The 20957-nt window shown below is 43.1% G+C and overlaps 1 protein-coding gene across 1 annotated transcript in view; it reads right to left on the bottom strand.

Annotated features, from left to right (window-relative positions):
- The window catches only part of VIPR1 (vasoactive intestinal peptide receptor 1), a 123075-nt gene that overhangs the window by 92180 nt on the left and 9938 nt on the right, over positions 1 to 20957 (bottom strand). The window lies entirely within an intron of this gene.

Genomic DNA, 20957 nt, shown 5'->3' on the forward strand with positions numbered 1-20957 from the left:
CTCCAAAAACTCCTTCCTTATAGAAAAAAATAGATAAAGCAGTAATAAACCCCCCTAAATACTTCACACTCTCTGAATGTCTCTAAAAGACCTTTCCATGTGCCAATGTACATTGATATCCACATCTGTCAGAGATATGAAATATTGAAATGTTCTCCTCAAAACACCCTGGTCTGACAGCAAAGAGACAACAGAAGAAGGGAGAATTTGTGTGGAAAAAGGAGTGGGAAAGAAAATAATTGGGTCCTACTTCCACGGGAACAAGGGAAAGACTTCAAATCTCAATTTAGGAATTCTGGATATGAGGAAAACAACAGAGTAGGCAATTAGGAAGGTAAAACAGATGGGCATCAGTGATCAGGACACCTGGGAAGAGGATCTTGGAAAGAAAACAATGTTTAGAGCAGCAGGAGGAGCAGAAAACCTCTGAGCATTGCTAGAAGTCTCAGCCTGGCTGTCAGGATCAACTCAGCTGAGCAGAAAATGCCTTTGAGCAACAGGGCTAAAAAAAGAGAACAACGGGAAAAGAAACCGAGTGAGATTACTATGCAAAGAGCTGAAATTCAAGAGAAAGCCAAATATAGCACCAAGAAAAGGAGAACCCACAGGGAGCCCCACCCCAGCTTCTGTTCACTGGCTTCTCCAAAGAACTGGAGGTGAAAATAGAATTTTACTAATGCAAAACTGGAACAGTTACACATGAAAATGATTTAGCTTGAATTTAGCTTGATTTAGCTTGAGAGCAACAACAGGGCTGGGTGTAAAGGGGTTTGGAAACAGCACTCAGACAGGAAAAACGTGCTCAGATGGGATGGTGGGAGTGGCACCACCTGGCTCAAAGTCAACAAATGTAAAGCTTTTTTATATATAGGAAGGAGAGGGGGGTGGAAAAGATCCAGACTGCTCTCAGCAGGTTAATCTGGGTTAAATACACAGGACTTTTGAACAGGACTTGAAAGGAAGAGTGATGGAAAGCGGCAGCAAATGGGGATGGGGACAAAATATAAAATGTGGTTTATTGAGAGTATATCATGGCAAGGTAACTTATAAGGTTGTTTTATAATGTAATTCTTTGGGGGGTTTTTGGTTTTTTTTTTTTTTTGTTTTTTTTTTTTTTTTTGTTGTTGTTGTTTTTTTTTTGAGGGGGGAGAGATGAAAGTCAGTGAATTAAATCTTTCTGAACCTCGGTAAAAAGACGGGGCAAACATTGTGAAAAATGGACAGAGAGAGGTAATTTAAAGGATGCTGGTGGTGCCTTTGGAGTACTCAGCCCTTCACAGCCACCTCCTCCTTGCTTTAGCAGCCCCTGCCTGCTTGGCACCTTTTCCATCAGGATTGGATCTTTCCTGGCTCTACCCCAGCATCCCCCGGTCACATCAAATCAGGACAGCAAAAACACTGAAATTAAGGCAAAAAATTTTTTCTAGGATGAAAATAAAAAGTTAGGATAAAAAAATAATAATAAAGTAACAAATTAAAAAAAAAAAAAAGTCCATCTAAACTCAGTGAGAGAGAAAGCAAATGTGTAATCAATCACAACCAGCAAGGGCCTAAACAATAAGATTTCTTCCCAAGGATATTTATTAAATGTGGGGAAAAGGGTTTAAATTGCAGGGACTGAACTCTCTAACGAGACAAATGAGGATTAGAAGCAAAGCTTTGCTTGGGGATGGTTTAACACTGCCAGAAGAGCCTTTCTGGAGTGTCTCTCCCAAATCATTTGGGTCAGCTTGTACTGCAGGTCCAAGGAAGAACCTGATGGTAGGAGCCGTGCAGGTGGTAAAATTAAATATCACAGAGGCAAACAGCTGAGCTCCAGAGACCCTTCCAAACTCAGCTGACCTGGGTCTGCATGGAGGTGATGCTGAGTTTGCCAAGAGTAAAGGGAGAAGGAGTAATTTAATTCTTGGGATTTTTCTTTTAATTATCAGAAAAAAAACCCCACAAAGATTAGGACAGTCCATAAGAGCCTGACTATTTTATCCCTGTTTAAAAGTAAGAAATCCCAGAAATGGTTTCTATAACCTTTTCTCCCATCCTTTATCAGTGTCCCCATAGATCCTGACCCATTCCTGGGCTTCTCTCTGCTGACCATCAAAAAGACTTGACCTGTATTTTGAAACTCTAGATTTCTGTGACTGCAACTTAAGGCTTAAATTTTTAGCTGTACCCTACCACATCTGTGGTTCTAACCAGACTGGTTATGGAGCTTTTTCTTCCTCCTGCTTTCTATTTGCAAAAGTTTCATCAAATACTTAAAGACAAGTCGTGAGTTGTCCCTCAGTGTTTCATTTTCTAGAATAAACATTCCCGATTCTTTCATTTTTTTTTTTTCTTCAACAGCATTTTTCAGACCTTTTATCATTCTTCTGGCCCTGCCTGGACTCCAGTTTCAAGTGTTTTTACTCCAGAACAGATACACGTGCTCCAGTTAAAAGCCTGCCAGGGATTATTTGCTTCTTTTTCCTTGGCCAAAACAAAAGTTTGGTTCCAGTTTCTTGTTTATCTTACTTGCAGCCTAACACAGGCAGCAGCCAAAAGTAAAACAGGTTGTCTATGAGCTCAGCCCAACCTCTGCAGAAAATGAACTAAGACAAAAAACTTAGAGAAACTCTGCTTTTTCAGGTGGAGAAGTTCATAAAGCTGGGGAGGACAAAAAGTCCTGTCAGGAACAGAAACCCAGGGTAATTTTTCCAGGTCCCTTATCTAAGTCTTAGTGACATAACCACCTCTCAGCAAATTAAAATATCAGTGCACCAGATGAACTTTGTGTTCCAGAGTCACAGCTGAACAGGGAAGAGGAACTGCATGGAATAACATCTACCCCAAGGAAAAGCAGAAAAAATCTCAGAAAAAGGCATCCCCCTCCATCCCCTCCTGAAGTGGCACCACATATTCCAACAGCTTCTGGATGTGTATTCATGTTGAAACAGGAGGGTAAAAATACCTTGTCCTACAAAAGCAACACCAAATGATAAAAATAGGAATTCTTAAAAGACAAACCCCAACACTTCCTCATTTTAGTCCCTCTCCCTTCACACAGCCCAGCAGTTCACATGCACGTGGGTGAAGCTCACTGAGGACTACAGTTTCACAAATTCCTGGGAATTCCCTTTTTGATAAGGACTGTATTGTGTTCAAACATCAGGCAGTTTGGACATGGCAGGAATGAAGGTAATCAGGGAATCACAGAATCAGTCCTCTGTGGCTTCACTTTTCCCTGAGGATGTGTACAGCTGACAAGACCAGTTAAACCACAGACCCTGACATCAGAGAATCATTTAGGTTGGAAAAGACCTTTTAGACCATTGAATATAACCATTATTGAGTCTTTTATTAGTAAATTTGAGGATGGCAAAGCCTGGATGTGGCACTGGGTGCCAGGGTTGAGTTGAGCTGTTGGGGCTGGGTTGGACTCAGTGGTCTTGAAGGTCTCTCCCAACCTGGTCATTCTGTGTGATTAACCCAGCACTGTGAAATCCACCACCAAACCACGTCCCCATGGCACCTGAAGAGCAACCAGTGTAAGATCTTCACCTGCAATCCCCAACCAGCAGCAATGTCCTGTCAGGATTTTAACTCAGGATGCAACTGGAAATAAGACGACACTTGCAAAGCCACATAATGGATGACACCCAATGAACCCAGCCAAGTTTACCCATTCAGGAAGGATAAATCTCAGGGCTTCAAAATGGTCTGGACTGGGCCATGGGTGAGGGCTGGAGCTGGCAGGGTTAAAGGTTGCACTTGATGATCTTTGAGGTCTTTTCCAATCTAAAAATTTCTATGATTCTGTGGATACAGAGGTGAAATTGCACAAGCAGATTAAAATCTCCTTTTCAAAACTCCTTCTGCAACAGCTTGAGCTGCCATCAAAGCTTCTAATCGCAAAATGCCTTAGAGGAAATAACCACAAAAAACATCCTAAAGGATTAAGGTGCTTCATTAAAAATAAAAATAATAATGATTAAGAAATCCAGCCCTTTTCCCTCCAGAGTTTGAGCTTGAGCAGATATTTTCCTGGCCACATCACACACTCCTGGATATCCCAGATTTCCCACAGAAGGCATCCACCACAAGAACACTTCAAGCACGGACACGTAACAAACACAGCCCAGAGAATTTTCTGAAAACATTAATTGACATAACCCAGCCAAGTTCTTAAGCTGCCATCCATGCCCCATGGAAAGGAATATGTTCTATAAACAGAGATATCTCCACAAACAGTGATACCAAGCAGGAGATCCCCCTTTTCCTGTGTTCTACTGATTGGAAGCTGAGTTTAATATACAGCACATTCTTTTTTTTTTTTTTTTCCTCTGGTTTTATTAATTGTACCAAGTGTAAATCTGTTAATGAAACAGCACTTAAATTGTTCATAATAACATGAAAACCAACTCTCTGTGAAATGAATGAGGTTCCCCTATCAGGTCCTCTCTGTGGACTGTGGAAAATTTCCCTGTGCTGTTTAGTGTGTTTATTAAGGTTGGGTTTTGAATAAACAATTGTTTAGGGAATTGATCATTGCTCTGTTGATCCTCTGCACCTTTCCAGGGAACACCATCCCAACAATGCCATTAGGATGATTTTATCCTACTCCCCCTGCCAAATTGCCATCCCTGACTTCCAGACAGCACCACCAGAATGTTGTGGGAGCCTAATAAAATATCCCTGCTGTCCCACAAATGATGCTTCTGTAATAAAACCCATCTTCCTCTCGTGATCTCTGCATCCTGACAAAAAACTTCCTTCTCCTGATGACCAGACACCAGTTTGAGGATGGGGAACCTCCTTCCCCTCCTCTTGGTTGCCCTGTTTATGAAATCATGGAATCATGGAATGGTTTGGGTTGGAAGGGACCCTAAAGCTCCTCTCATTCCAGCCCCTGCCATGGGCAGGGACACCTCCCACCAGACCAGGTTATTTTTTTGCACACAGGTCACAGTTCTCCTGGAATGGAAGGGCCAGGCCACCAAAGACACAATGGTGATCCAAGCCAGGCACAGCTTCCCAATGGAAATCATTAACTTGGAGTAAAAACCTCACTGCAGCTCAAGCATGAATTGAACAGGGGGGATCGGAAGTGAAAATAAATAAGTGAACCAACAACCCAGTGTTTACTAAACTAAGGCAAACAGAGATGAAGAAATACAAACAAAGCAGCATGAAATTTAGAAGCATTAGATGAGAACCTGAAGACATCAGGAAAATTCTGCAGCTGGTAAAGATAAGAGTTTAATGAGAAGTTAATATTTTTAGATTTTTTTTTTTTAATTTGATTTGTTTTGAGTTTGGTTTCCTTGGAGATTTTTGAGTTTGGATTTTTTTTTTTTTAACAAAAAAATTACAACAAACAGAATTTTACAGACCGTGCACACTCCAGTAGAGGAAAGTTCAACATGAAATAATTCTGATCTGCATTTGGAAAGCAGCAGGGCAACAGGCATGGCTCTGCTGATGACAGAGAAGCTTTTTCCAGCTCATTAGTAACAAAGGCAGATGTTAAACAGCATCCACGAGAGATAAACATTTAAAATTAGCAGGCCTGGACAACTTGCACCTAAGAGCATTTGTAAAAGCTGGCTGAGAGCTGTTTGAACCCAGCCAAGTGCAAAACCCGGACTCGAGCAAGAACAGACTCAGTGCAGATCTCCAGCACAGCAACCCGGATTTTGGGAAAGAAGTGATGTGGCGGAGAATTTGGGGATTAAAAGAGGCAAATAACTCCACTTTAACTCCAGCGAGTGCTGCTGGGAGAAGGCAAACACGGTTGTTTGCTGGATAAACTGAGCAGAGAGGAAGGACAAGAAGAAAATTCTCCTTTTTTGCACGGCACTGGGAGATCTGTCCCATGACACCACGTCAAGGATTTTAACAGGCCAATAAAAACCAAAGGAGGGTGTGGAAAGGAAGCACAGAAGGAAGTGGAGGAGCCCTGCATCCTTCTGGATGCCCCCAGGTTATCTCAGTGGCCACTGGGAGCACGTTCAGGCAACCCAACCGGGTGTTGAATGTGCTCAGAGACCCTTTGCTATCAGAAAATTCAATCCGGCAGAGTAAATCGCAGTGGGACGTGAACTGAAAACCTCTGAAAACCCATAACCCTCCCCAGATTATCTCCAATAATAGCAAGGGCCAGGGGAAATGTGTTGGGCTGCTCATCTCAGCCCCTTGAAAAGCAGAGTTCAGCAGAGCATAAGCTACATTTTATCAGAAACAGGTGGTTGGACTCGATTTACTGGAGGTAACTGGTGAAAATTAGCTGCTTTTAATAGCTTGCCAAATAAAATAATCTGTCCCTCCCATCAGGGATTACTCTAATCTTAATATAGTTCCAACTGCACAGACTTCCTGGGTTTTGATGTCAGATTTTGGCCCAGGCACTGAGATGTTACATTTTCCTTGGACTTTCTCAAGTAGATGTTGGCTTCCACTCATGAAAGCCCACTTGCTCTTGTTTGGAAAAAAAACCCCACACATTTAAATAATGAAGTTTCAATAATGTTCTCAATTGTAAGAGCAGGAAATGCTGCTCAGATAACCTTGAAAACTCCACTTCAGGGGCATTTCTCTTTGATTAACACTTTGGGTTGGAAAACGCCAGGTCAAGGTCTAACTATCCATGTCATGGAGCAAGAAGAGGCAGAGAAAAATCATACTGATCCTGCTGGAGCCACAGGTGCTGTCAGCTCCCAATGTTTCATCAGGAAACTTGCAGTATCTTCTTTTTTTTTTTTTTTTTCCATATTCAGTACATCCTGGTCTAGTGAAAGGTGGAATGGGATGAACTCTAAAATCTCTTCCCACCAAAGCCATTCCATGATTCTGTGATCCCAGTCAAGAGGAGCAGCAGCAGAGAAGAAAGATGCCAAACCTTTGTAATCCAGCTGATAAATAAATGAGAAATTCAATTTTTTTTCTTTCTTTTTTTTCTGACTAATTTAATGATTTTTTTTGCTGCTGGTTTTGCTGGTTTTTGGGGTTGCCAAAAATGACCAGGAGCTACTGGTATTTCACCAGCACAGACAGTGTCACAGACCTCTTTTTATGGACAATCCTTTCCTTGGGGTTTTTTCTCCTGAGAAGCTGAGAGGCCTCAGGAACAAAATGCAAACATTGATTATCTGCTGCTGTGGAATGCAACAGGTGGATCTGGGATTGGTCTCATGTGGATGTTGGGAATTAATGGCCAATCACAGCCCAGCTGGCTTGGACACAGTGTCAAAGCCACAAACCTTTGTTATTGATTCTTTCCTTTCTATTCTTAGCTTAGCCAGCCTTCTGACATGAAACCTTTTCTTCTATTCTTTTAGTATAGTTTTATTGTAATATATATAATAAAATAATAAATCAGCCTTCTGAAATACGGAGTAAAATCCTTGTCTCTTCCTTCAACATAAGCCCGCTGTGAACACCGTCACACAGACAGTGGCATGGAGCTGGTTGCTGTGCATGCAGGAGCAGACAGAGAAATTGCACCCCAAGGCAGAATTCCTTTGCCTGAGGTTTGCTTCCCCAGTTCCAGGTGAAATTCTCAAGAGCTGGGAGAGCCCATGGTCCAAGGAAAGGTGTCTGAGGGACCTGTCCCCTATGCTGCCCTCAGCATACTGAACTGGCACAAGGCCCTGCCTGGGGCAGATAAATCCAACATCAAAGCTCCAGTGACCACCAAAGCAGAGTTTGGTATCTTAGTCTGCAATCCAGTCCTACCCTGGGGATGTTTTTACAGGGCAAAAGCAGGATCTGAGTTTATTCTTGCTAAAAATGAAGAATGCCTGGAGTCTCCCTGTCCTCTGCATAACATCTCCCTCTGCTCCATGTGTGAGAGAAAGAAATCAATCTTGAATGAGGGAGATGTCCTGCAATTCCAGGGAAGAGACACCATTCCTACTCTTTTTTTTGTTGCTGATTTTTGTTCTTCAAAGCTAGAACATCCATGTCATCAGTTCTGGGCTTGCTGGACCCCACAAACCCAGCCTGGGGCTGGGGACACAGTGAACTCTGGCTGCACCTGGCCCTCAGGAGCTATTTGGATATTACAAAAGAGAACTGATTGTGCAATCCCTGTGCCTGCAGATGTGCTGTGGGATCCCACTTTAACCCTCTTGCTGTCTGTGAATGCCTCATTGTGCCATTGACATTTTCTAAAAAAATCCCTTCACCCAGGATTTTTCTCCTGGGAAGCTGGGAAGCCTCAGAGAAAAGGAAAACAATTCTTATCTCATTTGCTTCTCCTGTGTTGTGCTCACATGTGGAATGTGTTTGGAGATTGTTTACCCACAGGTGATTGTTCCATTGGATTCTGCTGTGAGTTGTTTTCACTCTTTGGCCAATCAGGGCCAAGCTGTGTCAGGACTGGAAGGAGTCAGGAGTTTTCATTATTATCTTTTTAGCCTTCTGTCTGTATCCTTTCTGTATTCTTTAGTATAGCATTCTTTAATATAATATACTATTATAAAATAATCAATCAGCCTTCTGAGAACATGGAGTCAGATTCACCATTCCTCCCTGCCACAGGGCACCCCACAAATACAACCCCCCATCCCATAAAGGAGGATTGCACTGCTTGTGGTTTATCAGACTCATCTAGGTCTTAGCCTCGGAGCAGGGACCTAAAAAGCATCTTCAGGGCTGGGATTTCACAACCCAATTGTTTCACTCTTCTGGCAGAGTTCAACCTTTTCCCTGAGGATCCTCAGAGCTGAAAATGCCTCTCAGTGCCGCAAGCTCACACTGCCAACTGCAGAGGTTGGTCCAGCAAGGGAAGCTCTTCCAGACAAGAAATCCAGGCTATTGCCAAGAGGAAAACCATGCTTAAGGTCAGGAGCCCTTCAGAAACTCCAGCCAGCCCCATGAAAAATGAGGATTTTCTGTTCCACAGCCTGTGCTTTGCTCACTGCAGTGAACTTTGTGTTCACCATCATCTGGTTCCTACCATTAACTTCCCTTAACTGGGTTTCCTGACCCCAGGGGTTGTTTCCTGCCCAGAACATCCCATTCCCAGCCCTGCACACGTTAATGAGGGCCAGTTCTCATTGTAAATGAGAATTTATGGCACTTTTAAACCACAGCCAAACCAGCACCAGGATCCAGCTGTGCCTTATGCATCCATCACAGGTTTATCAGGCTGTGAGCAGTTCTGGCAAAAATTGGCTTCTCCAAGTGTGGAAATGCAGCTTTGCTCCCTAATTTCCCTCCTAAATTCCCAGTTTTGGGCTTCAGGGAACCACACACTCCTACTCTCACCTAGCTGAAAATCAAACCCAGACACAGCTCCAAGCTTCACCAAAACTAATGCCTTGTTCCTGCTAAAGGTGGCCCTGCCTTGCTCAGTTTTTCCTGACAAGAAAAATTGGCTTCTCCAAGTGTGGAAGTGCAGTTTTTCCCCTTAATTTCACTCCTAAATTCCCAATTTTGGGATTCAGGGAATCACACACTCCTACTGTCACCTGGTGAAAGTCAAACCCAGACACAGCTCCATGCTTCACCAAAACAAATGCTTTGTTTCTGCTAAAGGTGGTCCTACCTTGCTCAGTTTTTCCTGACAAGAAAAATTGGCTTCTCCAAGTGTGGAAGTGCAGTTTTTCCCCTTAATTTCACTCCTAAATTCCCAATTTTGGGATTCAGGGAATCACACACTCCTACTGTCACCTGGTGAAAGTCAAACCCAGACACAGCTCCATGCTTCACCAAAACAAATGCTTTGTTCCTGCTAAAGGTGGTCCTACCTTGCTCAGTTTTTCCTGACAGGAAAATTAGCTTCTCCAAGTGTGGAAATTCAGCTTTACCTCCTAATTTCACGCCTAAATTCCCAATTTTGGGCTTCATGGAATCACACAGAAGGGAATCACTCCTCCTCTCACCTGGCTGAAAGTCAAACCCAGATACAGCTCCAAGCTTCACCAAGCTCCCACTCCTGCACTGCCAGGTGGATCCACAACTGCACTTAGGCTTTGTTCCTGCTAAAGGTGGTCCTGCCTTGCTCAGTTTTTCCTGAATGTAAAATTGGCTTCTCCAAGTGTGGAAATGCAGCTTTTCCCCTTAATTTCACTCCCAAATTCCCAGTTTTCGGCTTCAGGGAACCACACAGAAGGCGCAGCAGCAGCAGAACGGGGTGAGGAAAGAGAAGAAGCGCCAAAGCCTAAAATCAAAAGCCTGAAATCATTAGTACCTTTTAATGTGAGCTAATGTAAAGGCTGTTATTGCTGTAATTACAGCTGTGCTTGCTGTCAGTGCTAATGGATGTGCCTTCCATGCTCACAGGGCTGCAGGCAGGGAAGGAACCTTCTCCTTCCATCCTGCACAGCTTTCCCAAGCTGGGCACGGAGCCATCCATCCACAGCTCCCAGCACGCCCAGAGCTGAGCCTTGCCAAGAGCTGGAGGAAAACCAAACTCAGAAACCCTGCCCCGGTGATTTACAGTGACACTCCACACCACAGCTGTGGTTATAGGGCCTGGGAATATTCTTGTGGTTGAATAAACAAAATAAGTGAATAATTTTTAATTTTTTTTTTAATTCTGCAAGAGATTTCAGAGTTCTGGATTGAGTTTGTAGGCATCACCTTGCTGTGCTTCTGCTCTTTTCTGTGTATCAGCCTTCCTCAAGGGGGAGATTTGTGTCATTCATCTCCTTGGTGACACGAGTTGATATCAGACAGTTGTTTCTGGAGGTGTTTGACAGCAGCATCTCATGCCACAGCTAAACCTGGACTAGGTAAGACTGAGCAACAGAACATCTTTATTTGCTCCTAGGTGAACACATATTTTCTACCAAGCGTGGCCAGAAATCCCCTGGATTCAGCCGAGCACCAGCTCCAGGCTTTGCTCCACAAAATTAAATACAGGATAGGAAATAGAGGGAGGTGCTTTCCTCAGCATCAAAGTAGAGCAAAATGCGCAGATTTTCACTGAAAAGCCTTCATTTAAAAGCAAAAAAATCAAGGTTGGCTCCCCAGAGTGCAGCATCCCCCTGGGATGGCACCATGAGCTCCTTAACACATGGAGACAGAGCAGGGATGTCTTAAAGATGGGAGAGGGGAAAAAAAAAAAAATCACATTTCTTCCGAGAAGCAGAGAAATTATCCCTGCCCTGGGATCCAAGCCACTGAGGATTAAAACTCTTTGGAACAAGAAGACAATCACACTTTTTTTCCTCCTTGTACACAAAGCAATTTGCCTCTTCAATGGCATAAGAATTAAATCCAGCTGGAATGGCTTTTTAATTAAAATCATACTTTGCTTATCAGAGTGAGAGCACTTAGCTGATTACAGAGGGAACGTGGCAAACTCTGGCATCCCATTCCCTGTGCCAAACCCTGTGTAACCCTTTGCAGCTGCCTCATCTGAGCTGTCCTCACCCCACTTATGGATCAGAAAAAGTCATGTAGGGCACACAGAGTCTCTGTAAAAGTTGAGACAAAAGGTCCTTCCCGGAATCTGCTGGAGTTCAGTTTGCTGAATCCTGGGAATTTCCTAAGCTAAAAATCTCCATATATTTAATTTCATCTCCTTGGCTGTTTTTTTTTTTTTTTTTTGGGGGGGGGGGGGGGTGTTTGTTTTTTTTTTTATTATTCATAGACAACTGAAATGTTTCTCACTGTCCTGGAAGGCCAAAGGCTGAGCCCATTCCTGGCAGGTTCCCCCCACTCCAATGGTTGGGGAGCCCTTTCTTCCCAAGCATCATCACCCACACTTGCTGCCAGATGGGGACCACAAAATTCCCAGCTCAGGATAGGGACAAAGGGAACGTGGCAAACTCTGGCATTCCATTCCCTGTGCCCCAACTCCCTGTGTAACCCTTTGCAGCTCCCTCATCTGAGCTCCCCTCACCCCACTTATGGATCAGAAAAGTCATGTAGGGCACACAGAATCTCTTTAACAGTTGAGACAAAAGGTCCTTCCCTGAGTTTGCTGGAGTTCAGTTTGCCAAATCCTGGGAATTTCCTTGTTGTCATTACAGTGCAAGAGCTCTATTATCATTACATTGCAAGGGTTCCATATTGCCAGAGTTTCAAACCTCCTTGATGTTTCTCGCGGGCACCTCCTCTAAGCACTGACTTTCCTTTTCCTTGCAGGAGCCAACCAACTCCAGATCCCACCAATCCACTCTTTTATAACACTCTTCTGATTGGCTGCAGGTGTGGCCTGTTAACATCAGGCCTGCTCCTAAACTTCAGTAATTGGCTCAGCTGCAACTCTTTATGGGATAAGATTACACTCTGTACCACCTCCATTTACCCATACTGTATCCCCCTACATTTCCTAAGCTAAGAATCTCCATATATTTAATTTTATCTCCTGGGCTGGTTTTTCATAGTCATAGACAACTGAAATGTTTCTCACTGTCCCAGAAGGGCCCTGAGGCCAAAGGCTGAGCCCATTCCTGGCAGGTTCCCCCCACTCCAATGGTTGGGGAGCCCTTTCTTCCCACACCCACACTTGCTGCCAGATGGGGAGCACAAAATTCCCAGCTCAGGATAGGGTGGGAAACTCTGGCATCCCATTCCCTGTGCTAAATCCTGTGCAACCCTTTGGAGCTGCCCCATCTGGCAGCCACTTATGGATCAGAAAAATCATGTAGGGCACACAGAGCCTCTCTAAAAGACAAAAGCTCCTTTCCTGAATCTGCTGGAGCTCAGTTTGCTGAGTCCTGGGAATTTCCTAAGCTGAGAATCTCCATATATTTAATTTCATCTCCTTGGCTGGTTTCTTTTTGTTTCTTATACAACTGAGATGTTTCTGGAAGGGCCCTGAGACCACAGGCTGAGCCCATTCCTGGCAGGTTCCCCCCACTCCAATGGTTGGGGAGCCTTTTCTTCCCAAGCATCATCACCCACACTTGCTGCCAGATGGGGAGCACAAAATTCCCAGCTCAGGATAGGGACCAGGCAGGGTCACACCCCCTCCAGGTGTCCCCTGAGGAACTCCCCACATCCCTGGGGTCACCGGGAGCTCTCAGCCCGCTGGGGTTGCTCCTGTCACAGCTTCCAGGAGCATTAATGTGCCACAGCCAGGCTCAGGTCAGCCCAGCTAAGCTGATTTATCCTGCTGGCTGCAGGGCAGGATTTTCCCAAGCACAGCCAGGAGTTAAATTCCAAGGGCCCAATGAATACATGGCTGAATTCCTGAGGGCTTTTATGTCCCTGTGTCCTTTGCCTGCTCCTGTGAGGGGAAGGGATGCTGGGGAGATGCTGGAGCTGAGGTCTTGGACTTTGTGCTGTTTGCAGTGATCCTTTGGGAACTGCCTTGAAATAGCCAAGGAACTCAGCAGCACTCTCCTTACAGACAGAAAGGAGATCTGATGCTACTTGCATCAGGAAAGACACAGATTTTAGCTCCACTAAAATGATTTCAGCCACAAGGTGCTGATTTAGGCTGAGTTAACCATCTCCAGGTCAACCCCAAGAACACACGTGTTGCTCTTCATGTGCCTCCCACAAAATTAAGAAAATGCAGCTTTTCCCTTGCACTCCTCCTGCCACACAGGAGTGCTGCTTTCCATCCCACCACTCCAATGCCATCATCCTGCAGGGAAACAAAACCCACTGATAAACCCCACAGGAGACACCTGATGGTGGTGTTGGGAGAGTCCGCAGGACGAGGTGAGAGATGAGAATTTGACTCCATGTTGTCAGAAGGCTGAATATTATATTATATTATATTATATTATATTATATTATATTATATTATATTATATTATATTATATTATATTATATTATATTATATTATATTATATTATATTATATTATATTATATTATATTATATTATATTATATTTCCTAGAACTATACTAAAGAAAGAAAAAGGACACATCAGAAGGCTGGAAAAGAATGAATAATAAAAACCTGTGACAGACTAAGAGAGTCCAACACAGCTGGCTGTGATTGGCCATTAATTAAAAACAATTCACATGTTTGAATAAACAATTCTCCAAATTACATTCCAGAGGAGCAAAACATGGAGAAGCCAAGGCTTCTCATCTTGCCAGGAGAAAAAATCCTGGCAAAGGGATTTTTCAGAAAATATCACAGTGACACCGGATCTCAGTGGCCAGAATTTCTCAGATTCCCAAATACTTTTAAACTCCAGACTTAGCTGTATATTACATTTCTAAGCCTGAAAACGTTCTCCCCCAGTTAAATCTGCTGCTGTTGAAGGGAGTTAGAGAACTCCAGACTCCAAGGCTCAATAGGATTGAAACTGATCATTGTGATAGAACTTTCAAAAGTGAAACTCTTCCACTGTCTGATTTGTGGCACAGGTCATGATCCCTTCCCTGGGTGGGTCAGACTGACCTGAGAATCAGCGAAGTGGCATTTCCCTCCCTCCCAGAAATGGCTCTGCCATCAAATAAAGATGTGGCCATCCTGGCCTGAAAAGAAAGTTTAAAAGCAAGACTTTTTCCTTATTTATTCACCCCTCTAATAAGAAAAACAACTTAGGACTCCTGAACATATCCAGTCTCCTGATGGGAAGAAAAGGGGGAAAGGCTATTCTGTTTTTTGTTCCTCATGAACTAAGAATAAAAATGAGAATTCCCTTCATCCCTCTCAACTTCACAAAATAACCACCTTGCTGAGATTATTCCTCAAGTGAAAGGTTAGAGGTTTTTGTTAAGGGAAAATATCTTTGGAAGGCAGTCAGCAAGGTCTAAAGTGAAGAGACCACTCGCCAATCCTCACATCTTGGCCTTAAGATCAATTAAATCTCATTTCCCAGTAGCCACATGGCCCAGTCTCAGAGGGCAGCTCTGGTCACTGCAGAATTTTAATGGGTTCCCCACTGCAGACCTCACTGCTGGGGTACAAATTCAATTTTAGATTTCTCTCCCTCCTGCCCCTTGTAAGCAGCTCCTGTCCCTGTGCATGTGGGGCTGGAGGTGCTCACTGCACCTTCTCTGGTGAGAAGCACAATTTTTAATTTTGCTGTTGTTACTTTAGCACAGTGTGAAGAGTCTGGGTGAGACTCTCTATTGCTCATACGAGGACAATAAAAAATATCAATCTTCCTCTCCATTCCAGTTATTTTACAGGAAATGGGCCACACCTACTGTGTGAAACACCCTGCTGGGACTGTCACCCTGTGCGACCACTGAGCACATGGCCTGTGCCATCCTGCTGGAAACCATTCCCTGGCTCTGCTCCTTGACAAAACACTCCTTTCTCTTCATGGCCACAATCCCCAGGACACTTGGCTGGCCCAGGAAGGCCAGATGGATGGATGGATCCTTCAGAACAAGGGGTGATGTTGGCAGAGGGCAGTGAGCCCTGTCAAACCTAGAGCAAAGCTGCCCAGCTGGCTTTGAGCTTCTGCCACACACACACACACACCCCCAGCAGGTTCACACACAGCCATAAATTCCAAAATAACGAGCCTGGAGGAAGATTGTCAAAAGAGGGATCATCAGTGGGACCCTTCCACCAGGGATCTGGCAGATCCACAGCACTGGTGGGACTGGGCTCTGAGGAGACACCCTTGAAGTCTCCCAGTACTTAAAGGAGGTTTATAAAAGAGAGGGAAACAATTCTTCACATGGGCAGATAGATATAGGGCAGGGGAAGGGTTCTGAACTAAGAGAAGAGATTTATTAGATGTCAAGAAGAAATTCTCAGCCAAACATTGGCACAGGGTGCCCATAGAGGCTGCGGCTGCCCCTGGATCTCTGCAAGTGTCCAAGGCCAGGCAGGATGGGGCTTGGAACAACCTGAGACAGTGGAATGTCCACGGCAGGGGGTGGAACTGGATGATTTTAAGATCCTTTCCAAGCCAAACCATCCCATGACTCTGTGCTGACTACACAAATCCCTTCGGAGATCCTGCCCATCCCTCAACAAACCACACTGGATTTCTACACTGGATTTTAATTTCCAAGCCAGAGGAAATGCTCCTCTTTCCAGGATGACCTGTTCCCATCTCCTACTCTCACCTGGATGAAAGTCAAACCCAGACACAGGTCCAAGCTTCACCAGGCTCCCATTCCTGCACTGCCAGGTAGGTCCATAACTGCACTGATGCTTTGCTAAAAGTGGTCCTGCCTTGCTCAGTTTTTCCTGACAGGAGAGCAGGAGGGTGAGCACAGCACTGAGAACAGGATCTCATCTCACTCCCTTGCTGCTGCAAACCTTCCCACACCCAGATAAATCCAATTCCATTGAGTATACAACACTCCTGCACCAGCACTGGCTCTTTACTTTAGAATCATAAAATCCTTAAAACCGGGAAAGGCCTCTGAGCCCAACCATAAACCCAGCACTGCCATGTCCACCACTGAACCATGGCCCCAAGCACCACCTTTACACATTTTTTGGCCATTCAAGGAGGGTGATTCCACCACCAACAGGAGCAGCCTGTTCCAAAGCTTGACAACACCTTCAGAGAAGGAGTTTTTCCTAACATTTCCATGAAAAAAAAGATGCTTCCATTCCCCCATGTCACCACGAGCCCATGTCATCCCCATGACATCAATTAGCAATGCTAATCTAGCCAAACATTAATTACAATGCCTTTAGGATGTAGGCAGAAAAAAAAATTAAAAGAAACAAGGCAAAAGGAAGTCTCATTTCCAGGTTGGGTTTTAGGCATTCAGCCACAAGAGCACCCCCAGCAGAAATTTCATTTTCAGAGCCTGGAACTGAGCTCAGCTTCCCAGCTTTATCCTGAACTCTCCATCTGGGGCTGAATTTGTTGGTTCATCTCCTTCTCCTGCTGGTGAGAACAGCCCCAGTGGATGCTGTTCCTTGCCTGTGCTTTTCCCCAGGCTACTCTGCAAGGGAAATCAGCATTTATTTTTAGGTCCATTGCTCTCTGACTGGTTGGGCTCTCCTCCCAGGGCTGCAATATATATTTAATACTTGTTTGCAGAGCTGACAGCCCAGGAAGTTTGAGTGGTGAACTGGCACAGGCAAGAAATCATTAAAAAAGGAGAGGGGCATCAACCTGCCAAACGTTTTAACTCCCTTTCTGGAAAGAGAGACTTGAACAATTCAATTGTTCACGGGATTCAGCAATCCCATGGTGGGGAAAGAAGCAAGAATCAAAGACACAGTTGTTGTTTGATGAGGATGATGATGGTGATGATGGCTTCACTGTGCAATAACAAATCCTGTCAGATCTGCAGCACAGGAACATGGGTGGGATACATCATCCGAGCAATTTTCAGAGGAAAAAAATAATCAGTAAAAAAAAAAAAAAAAAGGCAGTATAGGAGAGAGAAGTGCACCTGGGCTGTTCAGCATTCCCAGCACAGGGAATGTCCTGGGAGTGCTGGAACTTCTGGACATCCAGGTGGGACCAGCAAAGCCAGGGTGTTGTAATTGCAGGGAATACCCCAAGGAAGGCAGGAATGATGAATCTGACTCCATGTTCTCAGAAGGCTAATTTATTACTTTATAATACTATATTATAATAAAGAATACTATAATAAACTATACTAAAGAATATAGAAAGGATACTTTCAGAAGGCTAAAAAGATAATAATGAAAACTCCTGACTCTTTCCAGAATCCTGACACAGCTTGGCCCTGATTGGCCAAAGAGTGAAAACAACTCACAGCAGAATCCAATGGAACAATCACCTGTGGGTGAACAATCTCCAAACACATTCCACACAAGCACAACACAGGAGAAGCAAATGAGATAAGAATTGTTTTCCTTTTCTCTGAGGCTTCTCAGCTTCCCAGGAGAAAAATCCTGGGCGGAGGAATTTTTTCAGAGATGTGAATGCCACACCAGGGATCCAGCTCAGATCTGTGATCACTCCACAGTGGATCTCCCAAGGGCTGTGCTTCCCAACCCTCTGCAGCTCAGGACTCCTGCTCATGGTCACCACAACCTCCATCCTCTCCCTCATCCCATCTCCCCAGGGAATCCCATTCTGGGATCACAGCTCCTGGCCAGACCCTGAGCTCCCCACCACAGCCTGCAGCAATCCCATGGGTTCTTTTCCATTTCTTTCCAAAGCGCAGGGACAGTGCTGGTGAGTTACATCAGGTGTCACCATAATATTTTCTGAAAAATCCCTTCACCAGGATTTCTTCCCCTGGGAAGCTGAGAAGCCTCAGAGAAAAATGCAAACAATAATTATCTGATTGCTTCTCCTGTGTTTTGCGGCTTTGGATTGCGGTTTGAACATTGTTTACCAATGACAAATTACAATTGTCATTTACAATGACAACTGCTTACCAACTGGTCGTTATTTGATTGGTTTCATGTGAATTGTTTTAACTTCATGACCAATCACAGTCCAGCTGTGTCAAGGCTCTGGAGAGTCATGAGTTTTTCATTAGCCTCTTGTGAAGCCTTCTGGCTGTATCCTTTCTCTATTCTTTAGTATAGTTTTAGTGTAGTATTCTTTAAAATAATATAATATCATAAAATAATAAATTAGCCTTCCAAGAACATGGAGTCAGATTCTCAACTCCTCCTTCGTCCTGGGGACCCAGCAAATATCACACATGAGGGATCTTTCCTTCAGGAAAACTCCACTTTTCCTCAGCCCGTTACTTTGCTCCTCTTCCACAACTCAGTTGTGGTTTTTGGAAGACGTCCCCTCAATAAATCCCTGCCTTTGATCCACCTCCCTGTAACAACAACACTCAGCAAACAAATTTGCACAGACAGCCAAAGCTTCAGCTTTGTGGCTGGGTTTAAAAAGATTTCCAGATATTTGCTTGGTCCCTTAAGGCTCAGGTCAAGTAGACCCAAGGCAGAGAGCTCCAACTCTAATTTCCTTTTCTGTCTACAAAACCATCAGGGCTTGGCTGACACAGATCAACCACCAGACATGCCTGGCTCTGGGAACAGCTTTCCAGTGAAAGCAGCACAGCGAAAAGGTGAATTTTAATAAAATTAAAGTAAATAACTGTATGGTTGAAATGGGAGCCATGTGTCGGCAGACAATTTAAGGAGAAAAGCTGTTCCTCTTATTTAATATAATAAAATCATTCCTGTTATTTAATATAATATTTATTTTAATTATTTAATATTTAATAGTTTTAATAGAATGAGGTAACTTAAACTTTTTAACTTTAGTAGTTGTTTCAATAGTTGTTCCTACTATATATTATAATTGTATATAATATATATAATTCTTATTATATATTATATATTATATATATTCCTATTAGTTATAGTTCCTATATTAGTTATAGTTCCTATATTAGTTATTATTTATTAATTGAATATCATATGAATAAATATTATTCATTATACTAGTTTAATACAAACTATTAACATAATAAAACTATTATAATAAATAATAACCTATTGATATTTAGAAAAAATATAATATAATATAATATAATATAATATAATATAATATAATATAATATAATATAATATAATATAATATAATATAATATAATATAATATAATATAATATAATATAATATAATATAATATAATATAATATTTAGAAATATTACCTTAACTTCCTCAAACATTAACCACCAATGTATTATTTATATAACATAAATTCACAAATTCTCATGATAAAAATATTTTTAAAATAGCTTTTTGAAAACTAAAAAATATTTATAAAATATTATTGTATCCCCAAGTCTGTAAGATCCAAATGGAAACAGCTGAGGTTGCAGGCACAAATACACCAACACCAGGCGTCCCTTCCTCCTGGTGTATAAATTTAATTATAGTGCAGATCACACACTTCCAGAGCACCTTCAGCCCCTGGCAGACACCAGTGAAGCATCTCCAAAAGAAGCAGGGACCAAGATGAATGGATCTCTAAAAGCAACATCTCAAAGCAGGGTTTTATTAAGTGCTCTTCCAGCCATGATTGACTGCTGATATATGACCCAAGGTATTTTTTATTTGACTGACTAGCACAGCCAGAGGCAGAAAAAAAGCTTTTAAAGCTCTTTACCCCTGGAACACAGCGAGGAAATTCCCAGCCATGCATTTCATGGGACTGAAAAAACTGTTCTGAGTTCTGTCAAGGTCGTTAATTACAGAAATAAAAATCAAAAAAGAGCAATTAGCACCTGCAGAGACTAAATCAGCCAGGCAGGAGGAGCTGGTGGGGATGTGAAGAGTGATCACCTCTGGGGCAGCATGGAGTGAGCAGGTGGGAAGGAAACTGTGGCATGACATAAAAATCCACATCTCCACGGAGTTTGAGGCGTTTAGTGCCCACAAGAGCCAGGAATGCTAATTTGGGAGCTTGGCTGTAAATCTGTGGCTCTCGTGAAGGATGGGAGAGATGGTTTTGCCACAAGACAACCTCCTCAACCAGCACTCTGATTTCACAACAGATTTTTTTGCTTCTATATACAATATTTTATATTGCAGTACTCTGCACCCTCATTTATCCTTTTTTTACAGAAATTAGGCATGCTTTTAACATCGGGGTAGCCAAAACTTGGATAGAATTTATAGTTTTACAGAAAAAAAGTCCAGTTGGATCACACATGAATCTAAATATTCTACCTTCTTGGTAAGCACTGATTTTCAGGCTAAATCCACAGCAATGGCTTTATTCCTCTTTTATCCCTCAGCAAGTGTTGCTACACCTGAAAGCACCCATTTTATAAGCATAAATATATATTTATATATTATAACTATATACATATATATAAATGTCCATTTTGTTCCAATGGAAGCTGCTATTTCTCTTGATAAAACCTTTCCTCATCTGCATTGCACACAAAAAGGCAAAGATAAGCCTTTGATACACCCTGTGCTGTGTGAATTCCCTGGAAAGGGAGGAAAGAGAGGGGCAAGAAGGAACAAAGTTTAATTTTGCTGGAGATGCCGAAAACAAAACTGTTGGAACAATTCCTGTGCCCCAACCACAAAGCATCACCTCCAGCAGGTGGAAAAAAAAGCTTTGCACAGAGAAATTCTGCAAAAAACCGAACTGTCCAAGGAGAGTCAGGGAGCAAAGAAGGGCAGAAAGGGTGGAAAATTTACTTGAGAAGGATCACTGGAATTAAGTGCACGG

This window comes from Melospiza melodia, chromosome 1 (assembly GCF_035770615.1).
Source record: "Melospiza melodia melodia isolate bMelMel2 chromosome 1, bMelMel2.pri, whole genome shotgun sequence".
Lineage (NCBI taxonomy): Eukaryota > Metazoa > Chordata > Aves > Passeriformes > Passerellidae > Melospiza > Melospiza melodia.